Source organism: Ursus maritimus, unplaced genomic scaffold, assembly GCF_017311325.1.
Source record: "Ursus maritimus isolate PB19 unplaced genomic scaffold, ASM1731132v1 scaffold_8, whole genome shotgun sequence".
Lineage (NCBI taxonomy): Eukaryota > Metazoa > Chordata > Mammalia > Carnivora > Ursidae > Ursus > Ursus maritimus.
This window is the reverse complement of record NW_024426996.1, coordinates 21,575,456-21,597,156: the sequence shown is the minus strand read 5'-3', so window position 1 is coordinate 21,597,156 and position 21,701 is coordinate 21,575,456. Positions and strand designations below refer to the sequence as shown.

The window sequence follows — 21,701 nt, the reverse complement described above, 5'->3', positions numbered from 1 at the left end:
TACATCAAAGATTGGTTGAATGCGTTTGTTTTTTAAAATTAGGATTGCAATTTTACATTGTTTTCAAATATAACACTTTCCAAGATTTATTTTATGATATGCTAGTTATTCAGAAAATATAGGCTGTCCCATTCACATTTAACCTTCTGTTCTATTTCAAAGCAAATCATCTGTTGTTTTTTGTTTGGTGCCTAATGAATGGAAAACAGAAAGATGTATCAATTCATAACCAGCCTATTAAAGAAAAATTGAGCGAAAAGAGGGTGAAAAGAATATTGGAGTTCAAGAGCTCAATAGAAGAGTTCTTTCCAAGTAACTACAGTCTGCACTTCTCTCTATAAAATGTAACATCCCTAAAAAGGAAAGGCAAGAAATAGATGATCATGCCGATACCTAATCAGATGCCTACTATGTGAAGAGTTAGGGAAACCAAAGAAGGAGAAGCAGTCCCTCTGGCAAGAGTCCATGTGGACACTGGAGCGGGGTAGATGCAGCAGTTCCACAGGCTTAGCAAGGGTGCTGCCGGGAAGTACCTGAGAATGAATTCACAAATGGATGATGCAGGCACCGAGTGCTGTGAAGGCGAAGGGGAAAGGGCATATTCCTGTGGGCTGGAAAACTACCTGAAGGAGATGGGATCAAATTTAAGGAACTTGAAAAGACCCAGTGTGTCTCCTGCAGAAAACAAAAATGAGCAAAGGCCTGGAGATACGGAAGTATTATCACCAGATTCTAAGTTGGCCTCTTGGGTCAGACTGGAGAATTTTTGTAAGGAAAGAGTGGCAGAGAAGCCTGGATAAGTAAATTGGGACGAGATGATTGAGGCTTTGCTGATTTATCACATAGAAAAACACACACTGTATACATAGCATGCCATTATAAATACGTTTATTTTAAAATTCAAATAATAAGTTTTAGTGATGCTTTCCTGTTGTTGTGTTGTATGGGGTTATTTCCTCAGGGGCAGAATGCTCAAGCTTTTCAGATTTTGTAAAAGGCACAATTTCCTGACTATGATGCATGTAGATGGAGTTTTCGCCGAAGTCGGCTGGGGCAGTACCTGTTGGTCTATTTTGCATTCCTTTTAATTCTTGTTTTGTTTTTCCCTACAGGTGCTTGTGTCTATCAGGGTTCCCTGTTGGCGGTAGGTCATCCTTCATATATTTGGTTTATTTCTTTTGAATGTAAATGCATGATTGAGGTTGCTGAGTGAGTGAGGTGACCCTGTTGTTGTAAAAATATGTTTATTTTCCTTCACAGTTTGAGGATTATCCCTCATCTTGGCACAATCATGCTCAATTACTTAATACCTTTTCCAGAGCAAATCAGTTCCATTCGAATACTCAGGTATTGGAGAAGAAGTTCAAACACCCAACACGATTTTCATTCCATGGCTGCCCTTTGTGTTCTTTCAGTCAGAAAGAAAATTAGATCCCATTCTCCCATCAGATATGAACTAGCGCATACTTTATCTTCCCGTCGCATTTGCTTCTTCCTTTGAACCCCCCCCCCCCAAAAAAAAGAAAAGTACAATGATTAAATTGAAGTACAGTGTGGAGGATTCCTGACTGTTGCTTTGAATTATGGCTTTAAGTCTTGATAAATAACAAGCAAATTAACATTTTATCTCTGAACTTTGCCATGTAGGGTAGAGTTGATTTTGAATTTAATGTTATCATGACTTGGGGGAAAAGCTGATGCAAGTCTCATGCATTTCTTTTCATTAATAATGTACTATGGTGCATAACAGTGTGTTAAACCTTATTGAAAAGACGGTCTGCACTCCATCAACTCTAATAAATGGTGTGACAAGTCATTCTTCACCACTTTTTTATTTTGGTTTAATAAACGCTATAATAAAAACAGGACTGAAATGGTTGGAGAAGGTTTGCTCATTTACATCACAACCTGCTATTGACGTGTGCGATATTAATAAGTCATCTTGGATTATCCTCGTGGTGTTGAAATAGATGAGAAATATCTGAAATATCCAACAGTCTAGATAATTGTAGATGTTCACAGTAATATTCTTGATTTTGAACTTTATGTAATATAGTTACTGCTCTGGAGATTTATGTTTTTTTCCCCTCATATTTTTTTTTTTTTAAAGATTTTATTTATTTATTTGACAGAGATAGAGACAGCCAGCGAGAGAGGAAACACAAACAGGGGGAGTGGGAGAGGAAGAAGCAGGCTCATAGCGGAGGAGCCCGATGTGGGACTCGATCCCAGAACGCTGGGATCATGCCCTGAGCTGAAGGCAGATGCTTAACCGCTGTGCCACCCAGGCGCCCCCCCATATTTTTCTATTAAAGAATCAGGAGAAAGCCATTTTCCTTTTCTTTCTCATTCCATGCCCTTCAAAGCCTACTTTCCTTGTGTTTCTTCTTTAATACATTTTCGGAATCATTAAAAATCAAAGTGCTGTAAAATACATCACCAGTTTTGGGGAACTGGAGTAGATATTATAGACAAGTCAGTTATCCCTGTGAATATGAAGAGAATTGCTTACTGTATACATGCTTCATAATCTTTAAATATATTTGCATAGCTATTGATCTATCCGATACAATAGACGAGTGAAATAAGCAGACCACGTATTATTTTATACCTTCCCCCCTTTTAATGAAGAACCAAGGATGAGAGAGGTTTTAAGAGATTTGCTAAAGGTAAATTGACCATTAAGGGATCGACCAGAACAAGCCAACCTGTCTTCTTTCCGTTGTTCCCCGTATCTGAAGGAAAGTGGCTAGCCTGTCTTCTATATTTGGTGTTGCTCTGTGTGTGCATTCGAATATAAAAGCATCAAGTACTTGGAGAGGGCAGTGCCATCCAGTTCAAGGAGAGACCGTCTGGTCAATTTGCACTTAACAGGTGACCTTGCTCTCTTCGGTTGCATGCCTTGGCTCCTTCCAGGACTATGGCTGCTCAGGGCTCGTGGGCTGCGCCGTGGTGCCCCAGTGCACTCCTCATCCCCACCAGTTGGCTTCTTTGCTTACCAAGACTCAGCCATGTGTGTTCCTAAGCCTCCTCAAGCCCAATGTACTTATTATTGTAATTATGCAATTCAGTTAGAAAGACAATACATTTATTACAATAATAGAGGTTATTATTAAACAAGTGTTTATTGAGTAACAACCGTGGACAGCTGTGGAATTCGAGGCACCGGGAATGCATCAGTGAACAGACAGACACAATCCTTGCCCTCATGAAGCTTGAATTCTAATGAGTAAAATATGTAGAATGTCAGGAAGCACTGTGGAGGATAACAACAGGGGAGTAGGGACATAGAAAATACCAAATAGAGGATGAGGGTGGCTCCTGCAAAGAGGGTGACAGGGACGGCCTCCCAGAGAAGGCGACATATGAGCAAAGACTGAAAGTGGCCATTCTCAGAGCTAGTCTCCCTGGATATCCAGGGAAATAGAATTCCAGAGAAGGGGAAGAGCAATGGTAAAGTCTGAAGCAGGAGCCTGCTTAGCCATTTGAAGAAGTGCACGGAGGTCAGAGTGGCTGCAGTGCACGATCCAGGGGCAGGATGAGGTCAGACAGGTGGGGAGGAGCCTTGTATGGACTTGAGCTTGTCCTCTCAGTAGGTGTATCGCCACTGGAGGAGCTACCGTAGAGGAATGACAACATCTGACTTATAGTTTAATTAAACTGCTGAAATGTGACTGTGAAAAGAAATAACATTCTTGTTTCTAAGGGAACTATGGTGAATACTTTAAAAAGACTCATAGAGGTGAGTCACTAAAAATTTACTGTCAGATTAAGTGTAAGAGAAACAACTATAAAAGATTGGGGAAAAACACAGAAATCCGGGGAGATTCTGCATTTGGATTTATTTGCAACCATTTTAAGTTTTTTTTTTTTTTTTCCATTTTAAGGAACTTTAAACTGGAAATTGTAGATGATACATTGTAGGCATAGTTAATTGTCTGCGTAGTTAATACTGTTCTCTCTCTACCTGCTCTGGTCTTGGAGAAAGGCACCGAATGAAATTAAATGAATGTACATTTTTGCATTTTGAATTAAAATAGAGAGTTTAAGAACATTTAGATACTATTCTGGGATTTTCTGATTAACAACCCTTAGGTGAGAGGGTTTCTATGGTAAGAGGCTTCATGGCAGGGTGCGTTGGCTCTGAGGATGGTGGTGGGATGTCCCTGTCCTAAACCCTGTAAATTCTACCCACATGCATTTTAGAGCTTGAAGTGACTTCAGAGATCATGTAGTCCAAATTCTCCGTGTCATAGGTGAGAAAACTGGGGCAAGGGATGTGAAGTTCTTGAACTTAATCCAATTCTCAGGTGAGTAACCAGAAGTGGTGAGTGGGTCCGGTTGAAAACAGCAAAGCATCAGCTTTACCCGGAAGAATTCCATAAAATGTATCTAGCAAATGAGAACACAGATGTAGGTCCTGGCTGCTAGCTGCTAACTCTCAGCCTGTCTTGTGAGGATTTCTCCCACTGATACTGCTCCAGTCTCATCCCTTGTTGCCTGGGAAGCTGTCAGATATAGTGGAGCATTCATGATGCTTGTCACCGACAGTCCTCGTTTTGATTCTTCCTCCTCTGCCACAAACCAGCTCTGTGACCTAGAGCAAGTTACATAACCTTCCTGAATCTCTATTACCTCCTGTGTGAAATGGGGACAAATAGAGCTTCTCATGAGGGATTTTTGTAGACTAAAGCAGACAATGTGGGGAGGATGCCCAGGTGCTGTGCCTGGCATGTGCTTTTCTGCCACAACAAAATTTCTCTTTACCAAGCGAGAAGAACAAGAGGAAGTTATTAAGCACCTACTATGTTTTTCATACTGTCAGCAATCCCAGGAAATAAGTGTTGTCTTTACAGATAAGGAAACCGAGGTTCAGAAAATCTAAGTCACTTGTCCAGAAATTATACAGGTGGTCAGTGCTAGAAGGAGAGAGCATTCGGACCCGGTTCTGACTCACTGAGCAGCCTATTTCTCTCAGCCAAGCCGGTCTGCCTGTTGTCTCTGAACTCAACTGGCTTACTTCACCTTCAGTTCTATATGTCCACCCCCTCTCTGCTGCACCTGCCATGCAGTTGTCTCTGCCAGTCTCTGTCCTGACCTCCTGTGAAAGCCAGCTGTCCCTGGCTAACCCCTTCCCATTTAACTGAGGCTCTCCTACCCTGGTGCCTATTAGATCCACCACATGATGCAAGAAATGTTTGGAGGCGGCCATTTCATCTTAAAAATCTATGTATGCTATATTTTACACACACATGTACACATGCACACATATACACACCCAACAATGTGTTGTGTCTCCCAACTTTGACAGCTGTATGGACTTGTGATTTGGCTCTAAGCCACATGTGGCCATCTCTCAGTTATGTACTGGTTCAGCTGTCTCTCTTACCCTTTCTTTAACACTGTCTTCCCTACTTTCCTCTTTTTTCCTTTCCTCAGGTCAAAAATTAACAGAAGGGAGTCAGAATACCCAGGAAGGTCCTATACTTTGAGAAACACTGAATAATCTATTTTGGGGTGTGTTTCGTACCCCACAATACCCCTGCACCCCTGAACTCTCAGGGCTTCCTCTAAAATCAGCCCTTGTGAGAGAGCATGACCATGTTAAATCAAGAATCTGTCAGGAGGAAACCACCTAGTTCATATGTTAAACTGTGACAGGGGCATCGAGTATGAGGATAAAAATAAATTTTTATATCAATATTTTCACTTATGTTCACTATATTGAGTAAAAAGAATTTAACTTTCTTTTGGCATCACTACAAGTAAACAATTCTCCTTTATTAGGTTTTTCCCTAGGGGTAGATAGTTGGACTCTTAACCTCAGTTTTTACATCTGTAAAATGGAGATGAACTATTTACTTCACTGCGTTGTTGTAAAGTTAAAGGAGATCACATGAAGCGCTTGGCTCTGTGCTTGTGACCTACCATACTCAATGAAGGTTAGCTGTTGTTATTGTTCCCATAAGCATTTGTGATTGAAAGAGTTGCACAAAGCTATTCTTCTTCCCTCGATCAAAAATGTTAAGTGTTGAAATTTTCCTACTTGGAATACTTTTGCTCACAAATGCTGACAAAGTAAATTATGAGACACTAAATTTTAACACATTCGAAAGAAAGAAAATAAATTCAGGGGTAATTAAAAATGGCCACTATATAGTATGACACAGTAGAAAGATCTAGACTTTGGAGTTTGAATCCTGGTACTGCTACATACCTGCTGTGTGGCCTCAAGTATGATATTTTATATAGCTGAGTCTCAATTTCATCTTCTATATAATGAGGATTGTGATTCTCATAGGGTTGATGTGAGGAGTAACTGAGAGCATGCTTGTGAAAGAACCCAGAACTGTGGTTGGCAAGATACTGGCACTCACATCATCTAGGTGGCAAAAAATGTCAGAGTGGAAATGACTGGTGATAGAGGCCAGGGTCTTGGTTTGGGTCCTGGCTCTGTAATTACTAGCTATGTGGCATTGGGTGAGTCAGTTGAATGAAATGAGCTTTCAGTTTCTAAATTTATAAAACGAGAGTGTTAGATCCTCTCCAAGATTCCTTAGCTAAGTGCTATCCAATAGAAGTTTCTGTGCTGTTGGAAATGTTCCACAGATACACCGTCCAATATGGTGGCCATGAACCACATGTGGTTATGGAGTACTTGAAATGTGGCTGATGACACTGGGGGACTAAATTTTAAATTTTTCTTAATGCAAATTAATTTAAAAAAATAAAAATATAAATAGCCTCATATGGCTTGTGGCCACTGTATTCTACCATGCAGCTCTAGAGCTTTAAAATTCCTAACATCCTATGGTACTTAAGCTTGAATTATAGTCTCATGTATTGTTCTCACCCCAGGTGAAGGCTCACTGTAGTGTTGTTAGCAGTTGTGAAGGAGGTCACAAGAAATTTGTTATAGAACCCGAGGTTGCTCGTTGTTTATTTAATTTGAACAGTTTCAAGGTCATCTTCGTGACAGCACTACTTTCCCCATTTTGCTTGATATGCTTTCTTGAATGAAAGGAAAGGGGTGGAGTTACAGCTGAGCCCTCGCCTGCAATCTGTCTTACATATTCCATTAAAAATTTGTTTTCAGCTTAATTTAAAACATAATTAACAAATGAAAATTGTATGTATTTCAGATGTACTACTTAATGATAGGATATATGTATATATTGTGAAAAAATCACCACAGTCACACTATTAACTTACCTATCACCTCACTTAGTTATATTTTCTTTCTTTCTTGGTGGTGGTGAGAACACTTAATATCTACCCTCCCAACATGAGCACTGGGTGTTATATGTACGTGATGAATCACTAAATTCTGTGCTTGAAACCAGTACTACACTATATGTTAACTAACTGGAATTTAGAGAAAAACTTGAAACTAAAATATATAGAGATATTTATATATATATATTTACCTTCCTAGCAAATTTCAAGTATACAATACAGTATTATTCACTGTAGTCACATTGTTATTCATTAGATCTCCAGAATTTATTCCTCTCGCTTGCATAATTGCCCCAGCCCCTGGGCACCACATTCTCCCCTCCGCTCTATGACTATTTTAGATTCCATATATAAATGAGATTGTGCAGTATTTGTGTTTCTGCATCTGACTTACTTCACTCAGCGTAATGTTTTCCAGGCCCACCTGTGGTGTTGCAAATGGCAGGATTTCCTACTGACTGAAGGCTAAATAATATTTTATTGGACATGTACACCATCTTTTCTTTATCCATTACCGGTTGATGGATATTTAGGTTGTTTCTATATGTTGGCTATTATGAATAATGCTGAAATGAAACATAGGAGTGAAGATATCTCTTCAAGATCCTGATTTCATTTCCTTGGCTATATACCCAGAGGTAGGATTGCTGGATCATCAGGTAATTCTATTTTAAATATTTTTGAGGAAGCTCCATACTGTTTTCCGTAATAGTTGTAGCAATTTATATTCTCACCAACAGTGTACAAGGGTTCCCTTTTTCCCACATCCTTGGCAACACTTGTTATCTTGTCTTTTTGATAATAGCTATCTTAACAGATATGAGATAGTATCTCACTGAGGTTTTTGATTTGTATCCAGTAAAATTTTTACAAAATAATTTTGGTGTTTTGTCAAAGTCTGCTATACTTGGGGCATTATCCACTGTTTATACTGTGACAGAGAAACACTGAGAACTTTGGGTCTAATCTGTAAGCCTTGTTTATTAAGGCTAAGAAGGATAAAGGAAGACAATTGGAGTTCTTCAGTGCTAGTCGCCTTTTTAAAACAATCAGTGTGCTATACCACTGCTTTCTTTTATTTGAAACTGTAACACAAGAGAGATAGCCCTATAGAAATGAACATGTCTCAGGCTTGCATTTGTGCTGGTATTTATCAACATGCTCAAGAGACTTTATGGAGAAGAGAAATGAAGAAAATTTGGAAGCTTCCCCTATCAAGTGCTTGGAGTCCCCCTAAACTTTTAGTGAATCTCGGCCAGTGGCTACTATTAAATACTCTGAACTTTGTAGCAGTCAGGGGAAATACTTGGCATCCTGTGGATACACTCAGAGGGGAAGCAATAAAAGCAGTCATTCCTTAATTTCCCTTAAGAGTACTATTGGGTATTATAGGATATTGTTGTTTTTTGTTATAGCTTAACAAGAATTCAACATTTTTAAGTGCCTCTGGTCCATCTTCATTTATTTTTAAATACTGAGTAATATGTTTTTAAGTGGGAAAGCTACTCTTATTAAAATGTACTTATTCTGGGATAAAACCTTAATGTATTTTTGCAGAAAACCGGTAGCACATCATCACGGTGCTGGGCGCTGCGATAAATTTCCTTTAACTAGAGGTGTTTGAGTCAAGACGGGACAGCCAGCACCAGAAATGAGAGTGTTGGCTGGGTCTAGATGGCTTCCAATTTGGGGTCTTACTTGTATGGATTGAAGGTTAGAGCTGTGCACTTCTGATTAAGGAAACTGTTAGGGTGAGAAAACCTCCTGACTCCAGGGTGCAGTGAAGGCTTTCTCCCTATGCGTTTCTTTAGGAAAGGGAGGGATTTGGTACCCTTGGGTACCAGGTGGTGAGCACTGGGCTCTAGGTGCCTCAGGTGATTCTTTTGCCTTGCTGGGTTTTTCTAAACTGTCCATTGTAATCAGATGTGCTAGTTTCCTATCTGAGAATTTATATCTTCTTAAAATATTGTGTGAGAGGAATAATATAAGAGACTTTGTACTTTTGTTGATGAATAATCCATATGCATTTCCAGTCTTATTCATAGTCTTGTGGTAGGAACAGATGTTTTAAGTTAACAAACACATTTCTTACGCTTTGTTTTGAATTGAGAAGATACAGCTGAGCTTAGCAGCCGTATTAATTTGTTCAAACAATGCTATATGTGATCATATATCTCAATTTTCTGGTCAGAGCACACACTCTCCCCACCTTTTTTTTTTTTTTTTAAGTTTTTATCATCTTTGCTTTAAATTGCCTTATAACCTAATACCTCATTTTGATTTTCTTTCTCTGTCTGTTTATAACTACAAAATATATACACATACATACTTATTTTATGCACAGTACATTTATGTATGCATATGTACATATCCCCTAGGAAAGAACTGTCACTCATTTATGATACCTTATGGTATTATCTTGTCATCCTTTGCTTACTTTTTAATGCCCTCTGCTTACTAAGGGAAAAGACTACGTATAAATATCAAATGACAATCATGAGTTAAGCCAGCTTATGTTTTTTGGTATTTGAATGGCAAATGTCTAAAGAAAAGTTGGCTTTAAAAATTTCATATGGATGGCATTTTGCTTTTGGGAGAGGAAGGGACACTTAAATATAAATGGCACAAGAGAGTTTTGTAAAAAATCTGAGCAGTTTTATGTAAAATAAGTGCATTGCCTCTGGTGTGCCAGCTAAATTCTTTTTTAGCAATGATTTCTTAGGCTCCCAGAGTTTATAAACTAAATGAAAGGAAGGAGGAAAAGGAAACGCTTTCACAGTAAGAAAGTTCATTGTTATACCCAGGAGACCCTTGAGTTGGGGCCATGACCTGTGAGTTCTTTCCTGACAGCTCCCAAGATTGGTTATTTATTAAATTTATGTCATTCCTTTCTTCCAAAGCGAAATTGAATGGTGGGGGAGGGGTTGGGAGAGGAGGGTGTCTACACTGGAGAGCAGATTTTGTAGTTCCTTATACCTCACATTCCTGAAATGGTTCTGTAAGTGTGAGCAAGAGAGAATTATTAACAGAAATAGATACTTATTCTTTGGTGCTCTTACTATACTGAGTTTCCCTGTAATCCAGAAGGATCTTGGACTAAGATGAGAGAACAGACACAGAGGGAACCCTAACCTGCAATTAGTGGCGAGAAGAAAGTTCTTCCTCCTGTATTTGCCATTGGTGGATGTAATAGGAGTGATCCAACTGGATTTCAGATATTTATTGACCAGCTTCCATATGCTAGAAGACATGAGTTATGTCCCTAGGTCATGTAGTAGCAAACCTTAGGTTGCCTGCTCGCTAGCCCCTTTTCTCTGTTGCCAAAATCCTAATTTTTTTCCAGTCCCCACCACTTCCCCACAAGACTTGTGTAAATCCTAGTTGTAAGCAACTTAGGAAATATATGTTGCCCTGCCAGGATTGATTTAGGAGTGAGTTTATGGCCTAATTGTGGCCAATGAGATCTTCATGGAAGTCTGCTAAGTTTTTGGTGCTTGAAAGAACCTCATAGATAGCACCCCTCTCCCCCCAGGTTCTGAACTAGTTGAGAAATAAAGAATAAATATAGACGTAAAAACATCACCTTTTTATTTTTTAATCAATGAAGCTAAGGTGGCAGATATAGCTTTGATTTTTCTTGACCAAATGGGCTCGCTGATTCTGAACCCCCAGATTCCAGCAGACTTATGCATTCACTGGCAGAACATTATTGAAGCAGCTTTCCCACGTAGGAAGGCTGCTCAGGTAAGAGTTACTGTTGGGAGAAGCAGAGGAAATCTTACGCTCTTGGGTGAAAGGTTTGCTCCCTAGAAGAGGAAGGGAGACAAATCCAAGTTAAGCATGCACAGTTACTCTTTTAAATTTATCAGTTAGCTAAGTCATGCCATCTTCTCAAGGATAAGAAAGCAGTAGGGTTGTATGTTGTTATCCGTTCACAAGAAGAAAGCCTCTGGAGAAAGAATTCTCCATTAATGGGAGATTTTAAAACTTAGTGTTTGAACATTGGCAGGTGATGATGCAGTCGCCGGAGCTGCCGCAACCATTTGTCAACCCAGCCAACACCTACAGGGTGATGGAAGAGAAGGCTGGAGAGAGTTTGGTTCCTCTAGGAGGTGGACTGTTGATCTGCTGACGTAACCAGCACAGGAACTGACCTTCCTGGGGAATTGTTATATAAGCCTAGAAATTCTTGAATTGTTTAAACCAGGATAAATAGGATTTTATGTGACTGTAGCCAAGATCATTCTCTTCAATACCCCACCATCAAATAGTAAACTCAGTTCACAGCACGCTGGGTAAGTGTCAGTGAAGGAGCACAGCCACATGGTTAAGAGGAGGAGCTCTAGATTCAGAGTTCTGGGTTTCAGGCTGAGCTCTTCACTGCTGTTTGACCTTGGACAAGCTGCTCACCTCATCCGTAAAATGGGGATGATAGTTTTGTGTATGTAAATAGAGCTGCTGCAAAGGTGATGAGATAATACCTGAAAGTACCTGGGACATAGTAAGTAGTAAGTACGTGCTAGCTGTTGAGAATATTGTTATTCTTGGCGGAAACCACTTTTGATCTTGGCCTTCAAATGTGGGTCAGTTTAGAATGGGAAGAGGTGAGGGAAAAGCTGTTAAGATAGAGGATCTGTATGAGTAAAGGCATGAGTAGTCCAGTTTGATTGACATGTGAGAAGTGATGGGGTGAAACAGGGAAAGGACTTTTAAACTCCAGATCACATAGGGCCTGGAAGAAGTCATTTGAATTACATTCTGTAGGCAGTTGGGAACCCTTTGAAATGGAAATGATTTGCTCATAAATTCTTTTTTTTTTTTTTAAGATTTTATTTATTTATTCGACAGAGATAGAGACAGCCAGCGAGAGAGGGAACACAAGCAGGGGGAGTGGGAGAGGAAGAAGCAGGCTCCTAGCAGAGGAGCCTGATGTGGGGCTCGATCCCAGAACGCCGGGATCACGCCCTGAGCCGAAGGCAGACGCTTAACCGCTGTGCCACCCAGGCGCCCCTGCTCATAAATTCTAACTCTATCACTACAAGCTGATGAGTGTGTTGTTGGAAGTGAGATATCATGGCACCTTCCTCTACAGTGTTCTTCCCTCTTCTCATTTTCACCAGGGTCCTCATGTTGCTTTGTAGGGCTTTGGAGAGGACATGAGGGTCTCCATGTAACCGATCATCATTGCTGAAAAAGGAAGATCAGTCTGCAGACATATTCCAACAGTGAGTCAGTAGTGTGAGGTTCATCATTAGTTCAGCAAAAATGGCTTCATCTGGTGTTATGCCAAGTAGAACGCCCTATTAATAGGCATTAATCCATTCCTTTAATGTCGATGTTCAGAATGGTGCCCCCCGAGGTGATGGTATAATTGTTTTCCTTCCCCTTTAATCTAATTGGCATTTCTCATTTCTTCTTTATAATTTGCAAAGATTAAATTATGTTCCAGATAGTATTAGGATAAAGTACATTTTATTGCATTAAATTTTTTTTAATGGAAACCTGGTTATTTTATATATCCTACCCCAGATTTTGGACAACAGGAGCTTATTATGTTTTTGTTTGCTTTTAGAATGTTATCAGATTTATCAATTTCTACATTTAAAAATGTGTTTTTTAACATAACATATATCAATTATATTTTAATAATAGAAATAAAAATATTTTTTTTAATGTGTTTTTTTAGAAGAAAGATCATGTATGCTAAGATACTTTAAGGACTAGAAGGACCTCTTGAAAACATGGACTGCCAGAAAAGATTCTTAATAGTTTGAGGATTTAGGAGGAGAAGAGAGGAAGATTTTATGGGAATACGATAACTCAAGCGCATATGAAAAGGAGAAAAACTCATGTTAATGGGTGCTTTAGTTACCACTTTAGCAGAATGAATTAAGGTGTTGAAGACAAAAATCTTTTTATATTTCTTACTCTGTTTCACTGATGACTTGGAGGAAAAACCTCAATAATAACAGATAAATGTAAAGTATAATAAAAGAAATACTGTGAGCATCAAGGCGTGTGTATTCCTGTGAGGTGGTTTTATGCAAACTTATTAAGGTCAAGGATACTTACTCAGCAAGGGAGATTGTATCTTTATAACTAAGAATTCCATTTTTTTTTTGGTACTAGACATAAATTATTGAGGTAGGAAGAAAACCGTTAAAAAGGGTCAATAGTGTCTTTTTATAAATCGTGTGTTTTGAAAACCAAAGTACAAAACCCAGAATATCATTCCAACTTTTGAGACTGATAGCTTTCTTTTCTGATTTTTCTAAGGGAAAATGGCTGTATCACTTATTTATTATATGAAAAGTACTATAAATTTGTTCCAAAAGAAAAGCAACCAGACAAACATAAAATATAAAAGGCAAGGAAAAGGCACGGACACACCCTTTGAGAGGCTTTGCCTCCACCTTCCCCTGCACTTGAAATTTGTACCTGCACCGCCTGATGCCAGTGCGCTGTGCTTGATTATCTGCACGTCTGTGTCCCACTGAGGACGGAGATGGCACTGTACTCATTTCTATATCTGTGCAGAGGATGTTGCCAGGCATTGAATGAATGAGTAAATAATTAAACGATTATCCTTACTTATATACTCCTTTCCTGGACTGAGTAGTTCTGCTCTGTATTAAGTTTCTTTGTGGAATCATACAAATGTTTTACCTAAATGAAGAGCAAATTGGCTCCCCTTGTACATGTACTTCCTTTAAAGTTAATGAAATATTTTAGACACTAGTGCTTTAGCATTACAGAGGAGAAAATAATTGCACTTATCTGTTAAAATAAACAGATGTCAAGAGATATTTTAATGCTTTCTACTTTGTGCTGAAGTGTCTCAGAAATCATTTTACAGGTGTAGCTTAAAAACAGGTGTCAAATCACAAAAGGTCAAGGAAATATATTTTTTTAAAGATTTATTTATTTATTTGAGAGAGGGAGAAAGAGAGAGAGAGTGTGCATGAATGTGGGAGAGGGGCAGAGGGAGAGAGAGAGAGAGAGAGAGAGAGAGAATCTCAAGCAAGCTCCCCACTGAGTGCGGAGCCCAATCTCAGGACTCAGATCATGCCCTGAGCCGAAACCAATAGTCAGACGCTTACCCAGCTGAGCCACCCAGGCGCCTCTGGCCGAGGAAATATTTTATAATAATTTTAGATTTACTTATATAAGATTTAAGGTTAACTTAGCCCATAACTATCATAAAAAACCCCAAACTTTCAGTGCCTTCTACAAACCTGTTATATGCAGAGCGTGTGGAAAAGAGCTATTGCAATGTTAGAACCTTTGACTTAAAAAATAAATAAAATGCTGAAACATTAAAAAAAGAGGGACAGTCTCCATTAATCCAAGTAATTCCACAAACAAGGATAATTACTACTAAATACTAGATGAACTTGTTGCAGAACTTCTGTAAGTATGTGTGTGTTCAACAAAAGCAAGCATTGCAATATGCATATTGTTTGGTCACTTTTTATATATATATAATACTATATGACAAATACTTTTCTATGTCAATACACAACTGATCTACGCAATAAATCCATCATGGATAAAGTGTAAGTTACTTTAGTGATCCCTATTGATTGGTAGTCATAGTCCAGTATTTTGGTATTGTAAACAACACTGTGATGACCATTCTTGCACACTTTTCAGTTATTTCCTGAGGATAAATTATTTCCTCAGGGTAAATTTCAATTATTTTCTGAGGTAAATTCCTTAGAAATGTAATTATTGAGCCACGTGATACACGTTTTTAAAAAACATATATGTGAACACATTTAATGCACATTACCAAATTGTCTTCTGGGAAACTCTCACCAATTTTCATCCTATTAGCTGGTATTAGTAGGGAATTCTGATGTAAGGTTAAAACTAACACTTGATTTTTGAATTATTGATTTTTAAAGGGTGATGAAATAGAAGGCAGTATTGACAAATTTTGATAAAATTTTAAAAATATCTAACAATGTAAAACTTAAAAATGCCCGATAGAATACAGATTTTCAAAGAATTAGCATTACAAAGAATTACTTAGCATTTATAAAGAATTCATGCAAATATTTAATAATACTACCAAACTCCAGGAATTAAACTAAGAATAGAGAGTTCATATAAGAGAAAATACAAGTAGCAAATAGATAGATATATTAAGAAGAATCATTGTTAAGAACCAGGTGAAAACTAAACCAATAATGAGATATCACCTTATACCTATTAGAAAAAAAGATTTAAATTATTAAGTCCAGGTTTGATGAGACTTCTGGGAATTTACCCTAAAGAATTAATTTACAAGAAAAAAATTATACATAAAGAAGTGTTCTTTCCAGCATTATTTACACTATAAATTAAGAAGTTATCTAAATGTCTGTAGTAGAGGAGTGGTGAAGTATATCATCATAGATGAAGTTGACATGGGACATTATATAGCTATTAAAATAATAGGTGTGAAGAGCATCTAGCCATGTAGACACATTTATGAGGTAACGTTAAGTGAAAGGCAGAGTGTTCAGTTCAAACCCTGTGATTAAAACTCTTTTTTAAAATGTGTCTTTCTGTGATTCGAGTCTGATAAGTGGGAAAAACTCATTTTATTTCAAAAGGAGGGAGAAAACTTGTTGAGGAGAAGATATGGAACCAAAGGGGAGAGAGAGGATAGAAGTTAGGAGAATGAAGGGACAGTGTATGCAGAAGATCAAGAAGGAGCAAGGTGGCTGGAGTGGGATCAAACTGTAAGTGACAAGGACAATATAGACAAGGGTCTTCTACAAAGATAGACGCAAAGCGGGAGGAGGCTTATGAAAATAACATTATTTAGGACTCTTAGTGTGAGTGATGGAAGCTCAGCTCAAACCGGCATAAGCAAAGCCTGCGGTTTATTGCTGCCTTGACCTGGAACTCTAAGGGTTTGGCTTCTGATGCAGCTGCATCCATGTGATCATATATCTCTCTTGGCTGTTCATTACTCTGGGTTGGCGTCATTCTCAGGCAGCCTCTTTGTGGTGGCAACATTGGTTGGCATAGATCAGATAGTTCATGTTCACAGAGAGCCCCCTTTCTGGAGGGTTAAGTTGCCAGTCAAAGTTCTTGGAAAAATTCTTATTGATCTGGCTTGCATCAAGGATCTTACCCCCAGCTGTAATCATACCCTCACGGGGAGAGAGAAATCTTACGATTTACCACAGTACCAAGTAGAGAGACCATTTCTTTTCTTCTTCTTTTTTTTTAGGATTTTATTTATTTATTGGAGAGAGACATAGCAAGAGAGGGAACACCAGCAGGGGAAGTGGGAGAGGGAGAAGTAGGCTTCCTGCTGAGCAGGGAGCCCAATGTGAGGCTCGATCCCAGGACCCTGGGATCATGACCTGAGCTAAAGGCAGACGCTTAACTACCGAGCTACCTGGGCGCCCCTAGAGAGGCCATTTGCTGGCCAAAGAGATGGGAGCAGATGTTCTCTACAAGGATAAGCAGACATTTGGAGACAGGATGGCTCATTTACCAAACCTTAAGTGAGAGCTACCATCTGCTTGGTTGGCCTCATCAGCTAGGCTGGAGAAAGCATCATTGGAACCAGGTCTCGTGTCTCTTGTCTCTTGACTATGCACATTGTGGTCAGCCGGAGACTAACATCCATGTCTACTTGCTTTTATCTGAAGTTGAAGAAGAAAGTTAGTTGGACCCATTTCACTCTATAATAAACCTTTCCTTGTTTGAAAATAATACTTGGCAAAAGCATGGACATATTTGATGAATGACGGTTGCGTTGATGTCCTTTTTGGTAATTTGGGGGTAGGCGGTGAAGTAAATGGGTGGTAGGTTAGATGTTAATACATTTCAAAGTGGGATGTTTTATTGCTTTCTTGAAATGCTTGTTTGGAACATTTCTTGGTACTTAGTTCTTTCATTTATTTTCCTTTGATAAATGACTAGTAGAAAGAGAATACAGTTTGTAATGGAGACTGAAAATTTATTGATAGAAAGATGGGGCTCAGAGTGTACGGGGCCAAACATTTTTCCAGCTCTCTGAAATGAGTCAGTGATTTGATGTACAGTGTCCATTCCAAAATCATAGTCCTACCGTGAAGAACGAAAGCAGAGTAAGTTAAACTGTGGCACGTTCAGGTGTTTGGGAGCTTTAGACTATTATCTGATAGAGTTATCATTTCTAGCCTTTTTGGAGTTACAGTGTCTCCTTTTCCCCCCTTCGACTTCTGGAGGTGTAGAAAATAGGAGTTTTGGAATACTGGTAGTAAGTTAAGAAGTTTGATCATTTTACTATCCTTAATTTGATGCTGTAAATTACGCTTTCCTTTCCCCGTGGAAGGAAGCTTTCTCTGGGATATTTAACTTACTTGCTTCTATTCATTGAGACCCTCAAAGACTGCTTTCAAGGAAAGGAAATCAATCCTCAATCTCTTTGTCTTTAATTGAAGACAGAAGGTTAGCGACTCAATGTTTAGTAATGAAATAATGAAGTAAGTAAATGAAATAAGTTGCATTTCATGCTGGTGCTGATATTTCTCGATGTGGCTTAAGGAGAGTCCTTATGACTCAAGGACTGTAGATGCCGCTGATTCAAAGCAAGGAAAAACTGGATGAGTTTTGGTAGTTTAGGCAAAGGAGCAGAGCTGAGGAGTGGGCAGGAAAGAACAGGGTCTTGAGGATGTCCTGGGTGGAAGGACCCATGTAATTTTTTGTCAGCCGTGAGTCCGAAATATTTGAGTATTTATGTAAGAGAATTGTATGGAAACTCTGGGGCTATGCCAGAGAGAAAGAACAAAGAACAGAAATGTGGGTTAAAAAGGGTCTTTTTGAAAAACTCTGGGGCCATGCCATAGCATGACTTTTAATAGTTACAGCTGTCTTTAGAAAACAGCCTAATGTTTCATTTTGTTTCTTCCTGTTGTTTTTGTTTTATCCCATTGTAAGGATTTTGTAGCTTAGTGTTATTTTAGATGTTGTTCTGTTGCTCTGTTTTTTGCTACAGTTTCTAAATTCTGTAGTTCTTCTTTTGTTTGTTTGCTTTTTGTTTATGCCCCAGCCTTTCTCCTCTGCATCCCTCTGTACTAACATCTCAATTTTTACCCCAACCTGATGATGTAATAAAACGTGGAAATAAATTAGGAGCCAGAACTAAGAGTTTTCATCTTCAGTATTTATAATCATCTTACTGTATTTGATGATTTCTTTTTATGTGTGTGTAGAACGGTGAAAACTATTCTGCCATTAGTTCTATTTTGAGAACTGCCATCTTCTGGATCCCTGAGTGGGCCCAAGCATTAAGAGGGGTGATATTATATACAGTGTATACCACACAAATGGAATGACCTTCACCTTTGGTAACCCAGCTCTTTGGCAAACTCACCTGTTTGGGACACAGCTAAGAAACAGGAACTAACAACAAAGGTCTGTGAAGAGCCAAAATAGATACCACACTGTATGTGCCTTGAAGGGCCTGATTGATTTATTCCCCTGGGGCAACAGAAAGCGATCCTGTTCCTATTACTGCTGTGGGTTAGAGAAGGAGGTGTAATTGCAGTGTTCAGTGGTAGTGCTTAGAGAAGAGGCTGGCTTGCTCAGGCATTTAGGAGAAAGAGTAGATTTTTGGGTAAAGATTTGAGTCTTGTTTCCTTTTCATTATATATATTTAAAATCATTTTTTTTAAATCAAGGCAGGATGTCAATAAAAAATCAAATCTCTTCTAAGTGGAATGGGTTTTATCTTAATGAGATACATTCTATTGTCCAGAGTTTGTACCAGTGAATAGCTAGTGATATATCTGCTTTGAGAATCACTGTGTGAGATATTTTCTACGCTCAGTTCTGCTTTTGCCATGAACACGTAGTTTAAATTGCACAAATCTGCTGTACAAGCAGATACATGTAAGCATTCCATGAGACGCATATTGGGATGCATTCATTTTGAGCTCGCAAACACTTTACCACCTGAAATTCTTTTATAGTTATGGAATATTTATTTTCAGTTCGCTTCTAATCTTCCATTTGTGTGACAAGTCTATGCTTTTGTTTTCCTTTTAAATTTTTCATAGTTACATTACCTTGTAAGTCTATCCTAGGATGTCTTGCTAGGATGTGCGAGCAGGTGCAGTTGGAATATGCCTCCCTAAAATTTGTCCTCCTTCCCTCTGCTGGAAAAACAAAACCTCCCTAACTGACACTGCAAGCTTGGGTATATTAAATTGGTGTTTAACTACATTCTCTGATTTAAATGGGGCCTGGAAACCCATGGGAAAGAGCTTTGGCCCTGAAAACAATTGGAATTCAGACATCTGATGTCATGTCTTAAAGACTACAAGGATGAGATCGTATGGGACTATAGGTAAAAAGGTCAGGCTGTAAAGAGAGATAGTAGGTTTCCTGAGAGGAGTGTCTCCACAAATGAGGACAGTTCTCTAACTGTGCTGATAGCTACCCCCCACCCTCCGCCCAGCAAAGTTGACCATGAGTATTTGAAATGTGGCTAGTGGTGGAAGAGGAAGAAATGGATTATAAATTTTATTTATTTTTAATTAAATTTAAATAGCTGTATGTGACTAGCTGCTACCATATCGGGCAGCACTCGTATGGACTTTAGAGCAAAACTAATGACCAAAGAAGGCAGTGATTCAAGGTATAGTTTTGGGCAACACATAAACTCACCCCACCTAGCTTCTCAGAGCAGGTTTGTACCTTGAAAGGAGATGGCTGGGGGGTGAAACTGGAAGAATCATATTACTTGGAATTCAGACCCTCTTAGAAACCTGGGAGGTAAATTGGCAAGAACCTTAGCATTATCTTTCCTAGCCATTCTGTGGCAGGATCCCCCACTCACCTGCTCTTGTCAGCTAGAGATAGATGGGTGCCCCAGAGTTAGGAGGTTATCAGCAAGGAACTCCAGGCCTTGTCAGCGGCCTCTGGACATTGTAGGTAGTGGAGCTGGGATAGGTGGACAGAAACTCTAGTTACCTATAAAGACTTCATTTCCCATTCCCCTTCCCTTATTTTCAGGCATTTTCCTTTCTTTTGGTCACACCCTTTAGAAGAGATGGGACCCCTCCTCAGACCAATGATGAATTTTCTTTGGCCTAAGTCAGTGCTCTACTACTTCTGTTTTTTCCTAAATTTTCCTCATATCCACCCCCCCACCCCCAACTAGTTTTGAAAACCATATCCTTTACACATTTACAATTTTATATCTAAATTTTTTTTATCATAGATGTGTGAATTGCAATGTATGCGTTTTTTGCATATGGAAAACTGGCATTTTAAGATAGAGTTGTTATAATTCTATTCTAAAATGTCAGTGTATCCAACAGAATCTGAATATTGTAACAATTCGATTCCCACCATCATCCATAGAAGATACACAAAGTCTTCCTTTATAGGAAGTGTACATTGTTTCCTTTTCTTTTTAAACTTTCATTTTTGATCCAATTTTCCCACAGAATTTATCCTCATGTAAATTATTTTTATGCTTGAAAGTCTTTTATTGATCACCCTATTATACTTCTGTGTGACAAAATATGTATATAAATTTAAATTTAAAACATTTGTAATGTTTCCTGTGAACATAAGGCTCTTAAGTGTTAAGTAATTTCTTTTGGATTGAGTTATCACAGTTGAGCAAGACAACATAAACACATTACAAATTTTGATGAATATTTGTTAAATGTTAGAAAGTAGAGTTTCATTGGAAATGCATCTCTTAATGAGATGGATGGGGCTTTTTTTTTCTTCGGTTAGATCATGCAGGATGCATATTATTTATTGCTTGATGAGACACAGTTCAACATCAATTCTGTTCCTATTTTCACTTGTCTGGATGTAAACTCTGGAATCTTGTTCAAATAAGTAGCTGGGAAAGAAAGGAATTTATTATAGTCTCTTTGAACTTCTTCTGAGTTAAAGGCCACAATCAATTGTGATCTATCATTAAAAATTATTTTTAATGATTAGCTGACAATTTGATTAGGTCCCTCTCCAATTTTGTTAAAAGAATTGGTAAGTACCTGATTTGCAGAAGGATTAGTTGTGAGTTGTTAGAGTAATTTGTTTTCTCAACACTTACCACTGATATTTCAAAATGCCCCTGTGTTTGGTGATTCCAAGATTTTAACACACTGGAGCATTGCTCTGTATAAAAATTCAGGATGGGTGAGAGGTATGTCTTCCTTTTTTAGTGTGAGAAGGAATAGTGAAAGGCTTAGCCTGTTCTTAGGAAAGGAAATATGGATATGGGGATCTGGAAATTACCTTAAATTATCTATTCTCGTTGTACCCTTGAGGAGACTGCATTTAGCTCCAGGGGTTTGAAAGCCCATGATCTAGGCATTTCCGTGGTTCCCTTCTGCTGGACTGGCCTGTGATCGGTCGAGGCAGGGCACAGGATACAGTTCTGAGACAGTGACAGGCAGGAGGAAGCCTGTTTCAAGATTCTGGGAAATGTTTCCTGTGACTTAGAGCCAACT

The 21,701-nt window shown here is 38.7% G+C and overlaps 1 protein-coding gene across 1 annotated transcript in view; it reads left to right on the top strand.

The window, feature by feature from the left end:
• Nucleotides 1-21,701, top strand: part of FRAS1 (Fraser extracellular matrix complex subunit 1) — a 416,963-nt gene that overhangs the window by 7,826 nt on the left and 387,436 nt on the right. The gene's annotated exons all lie outside the window — the stretch shown is intronic.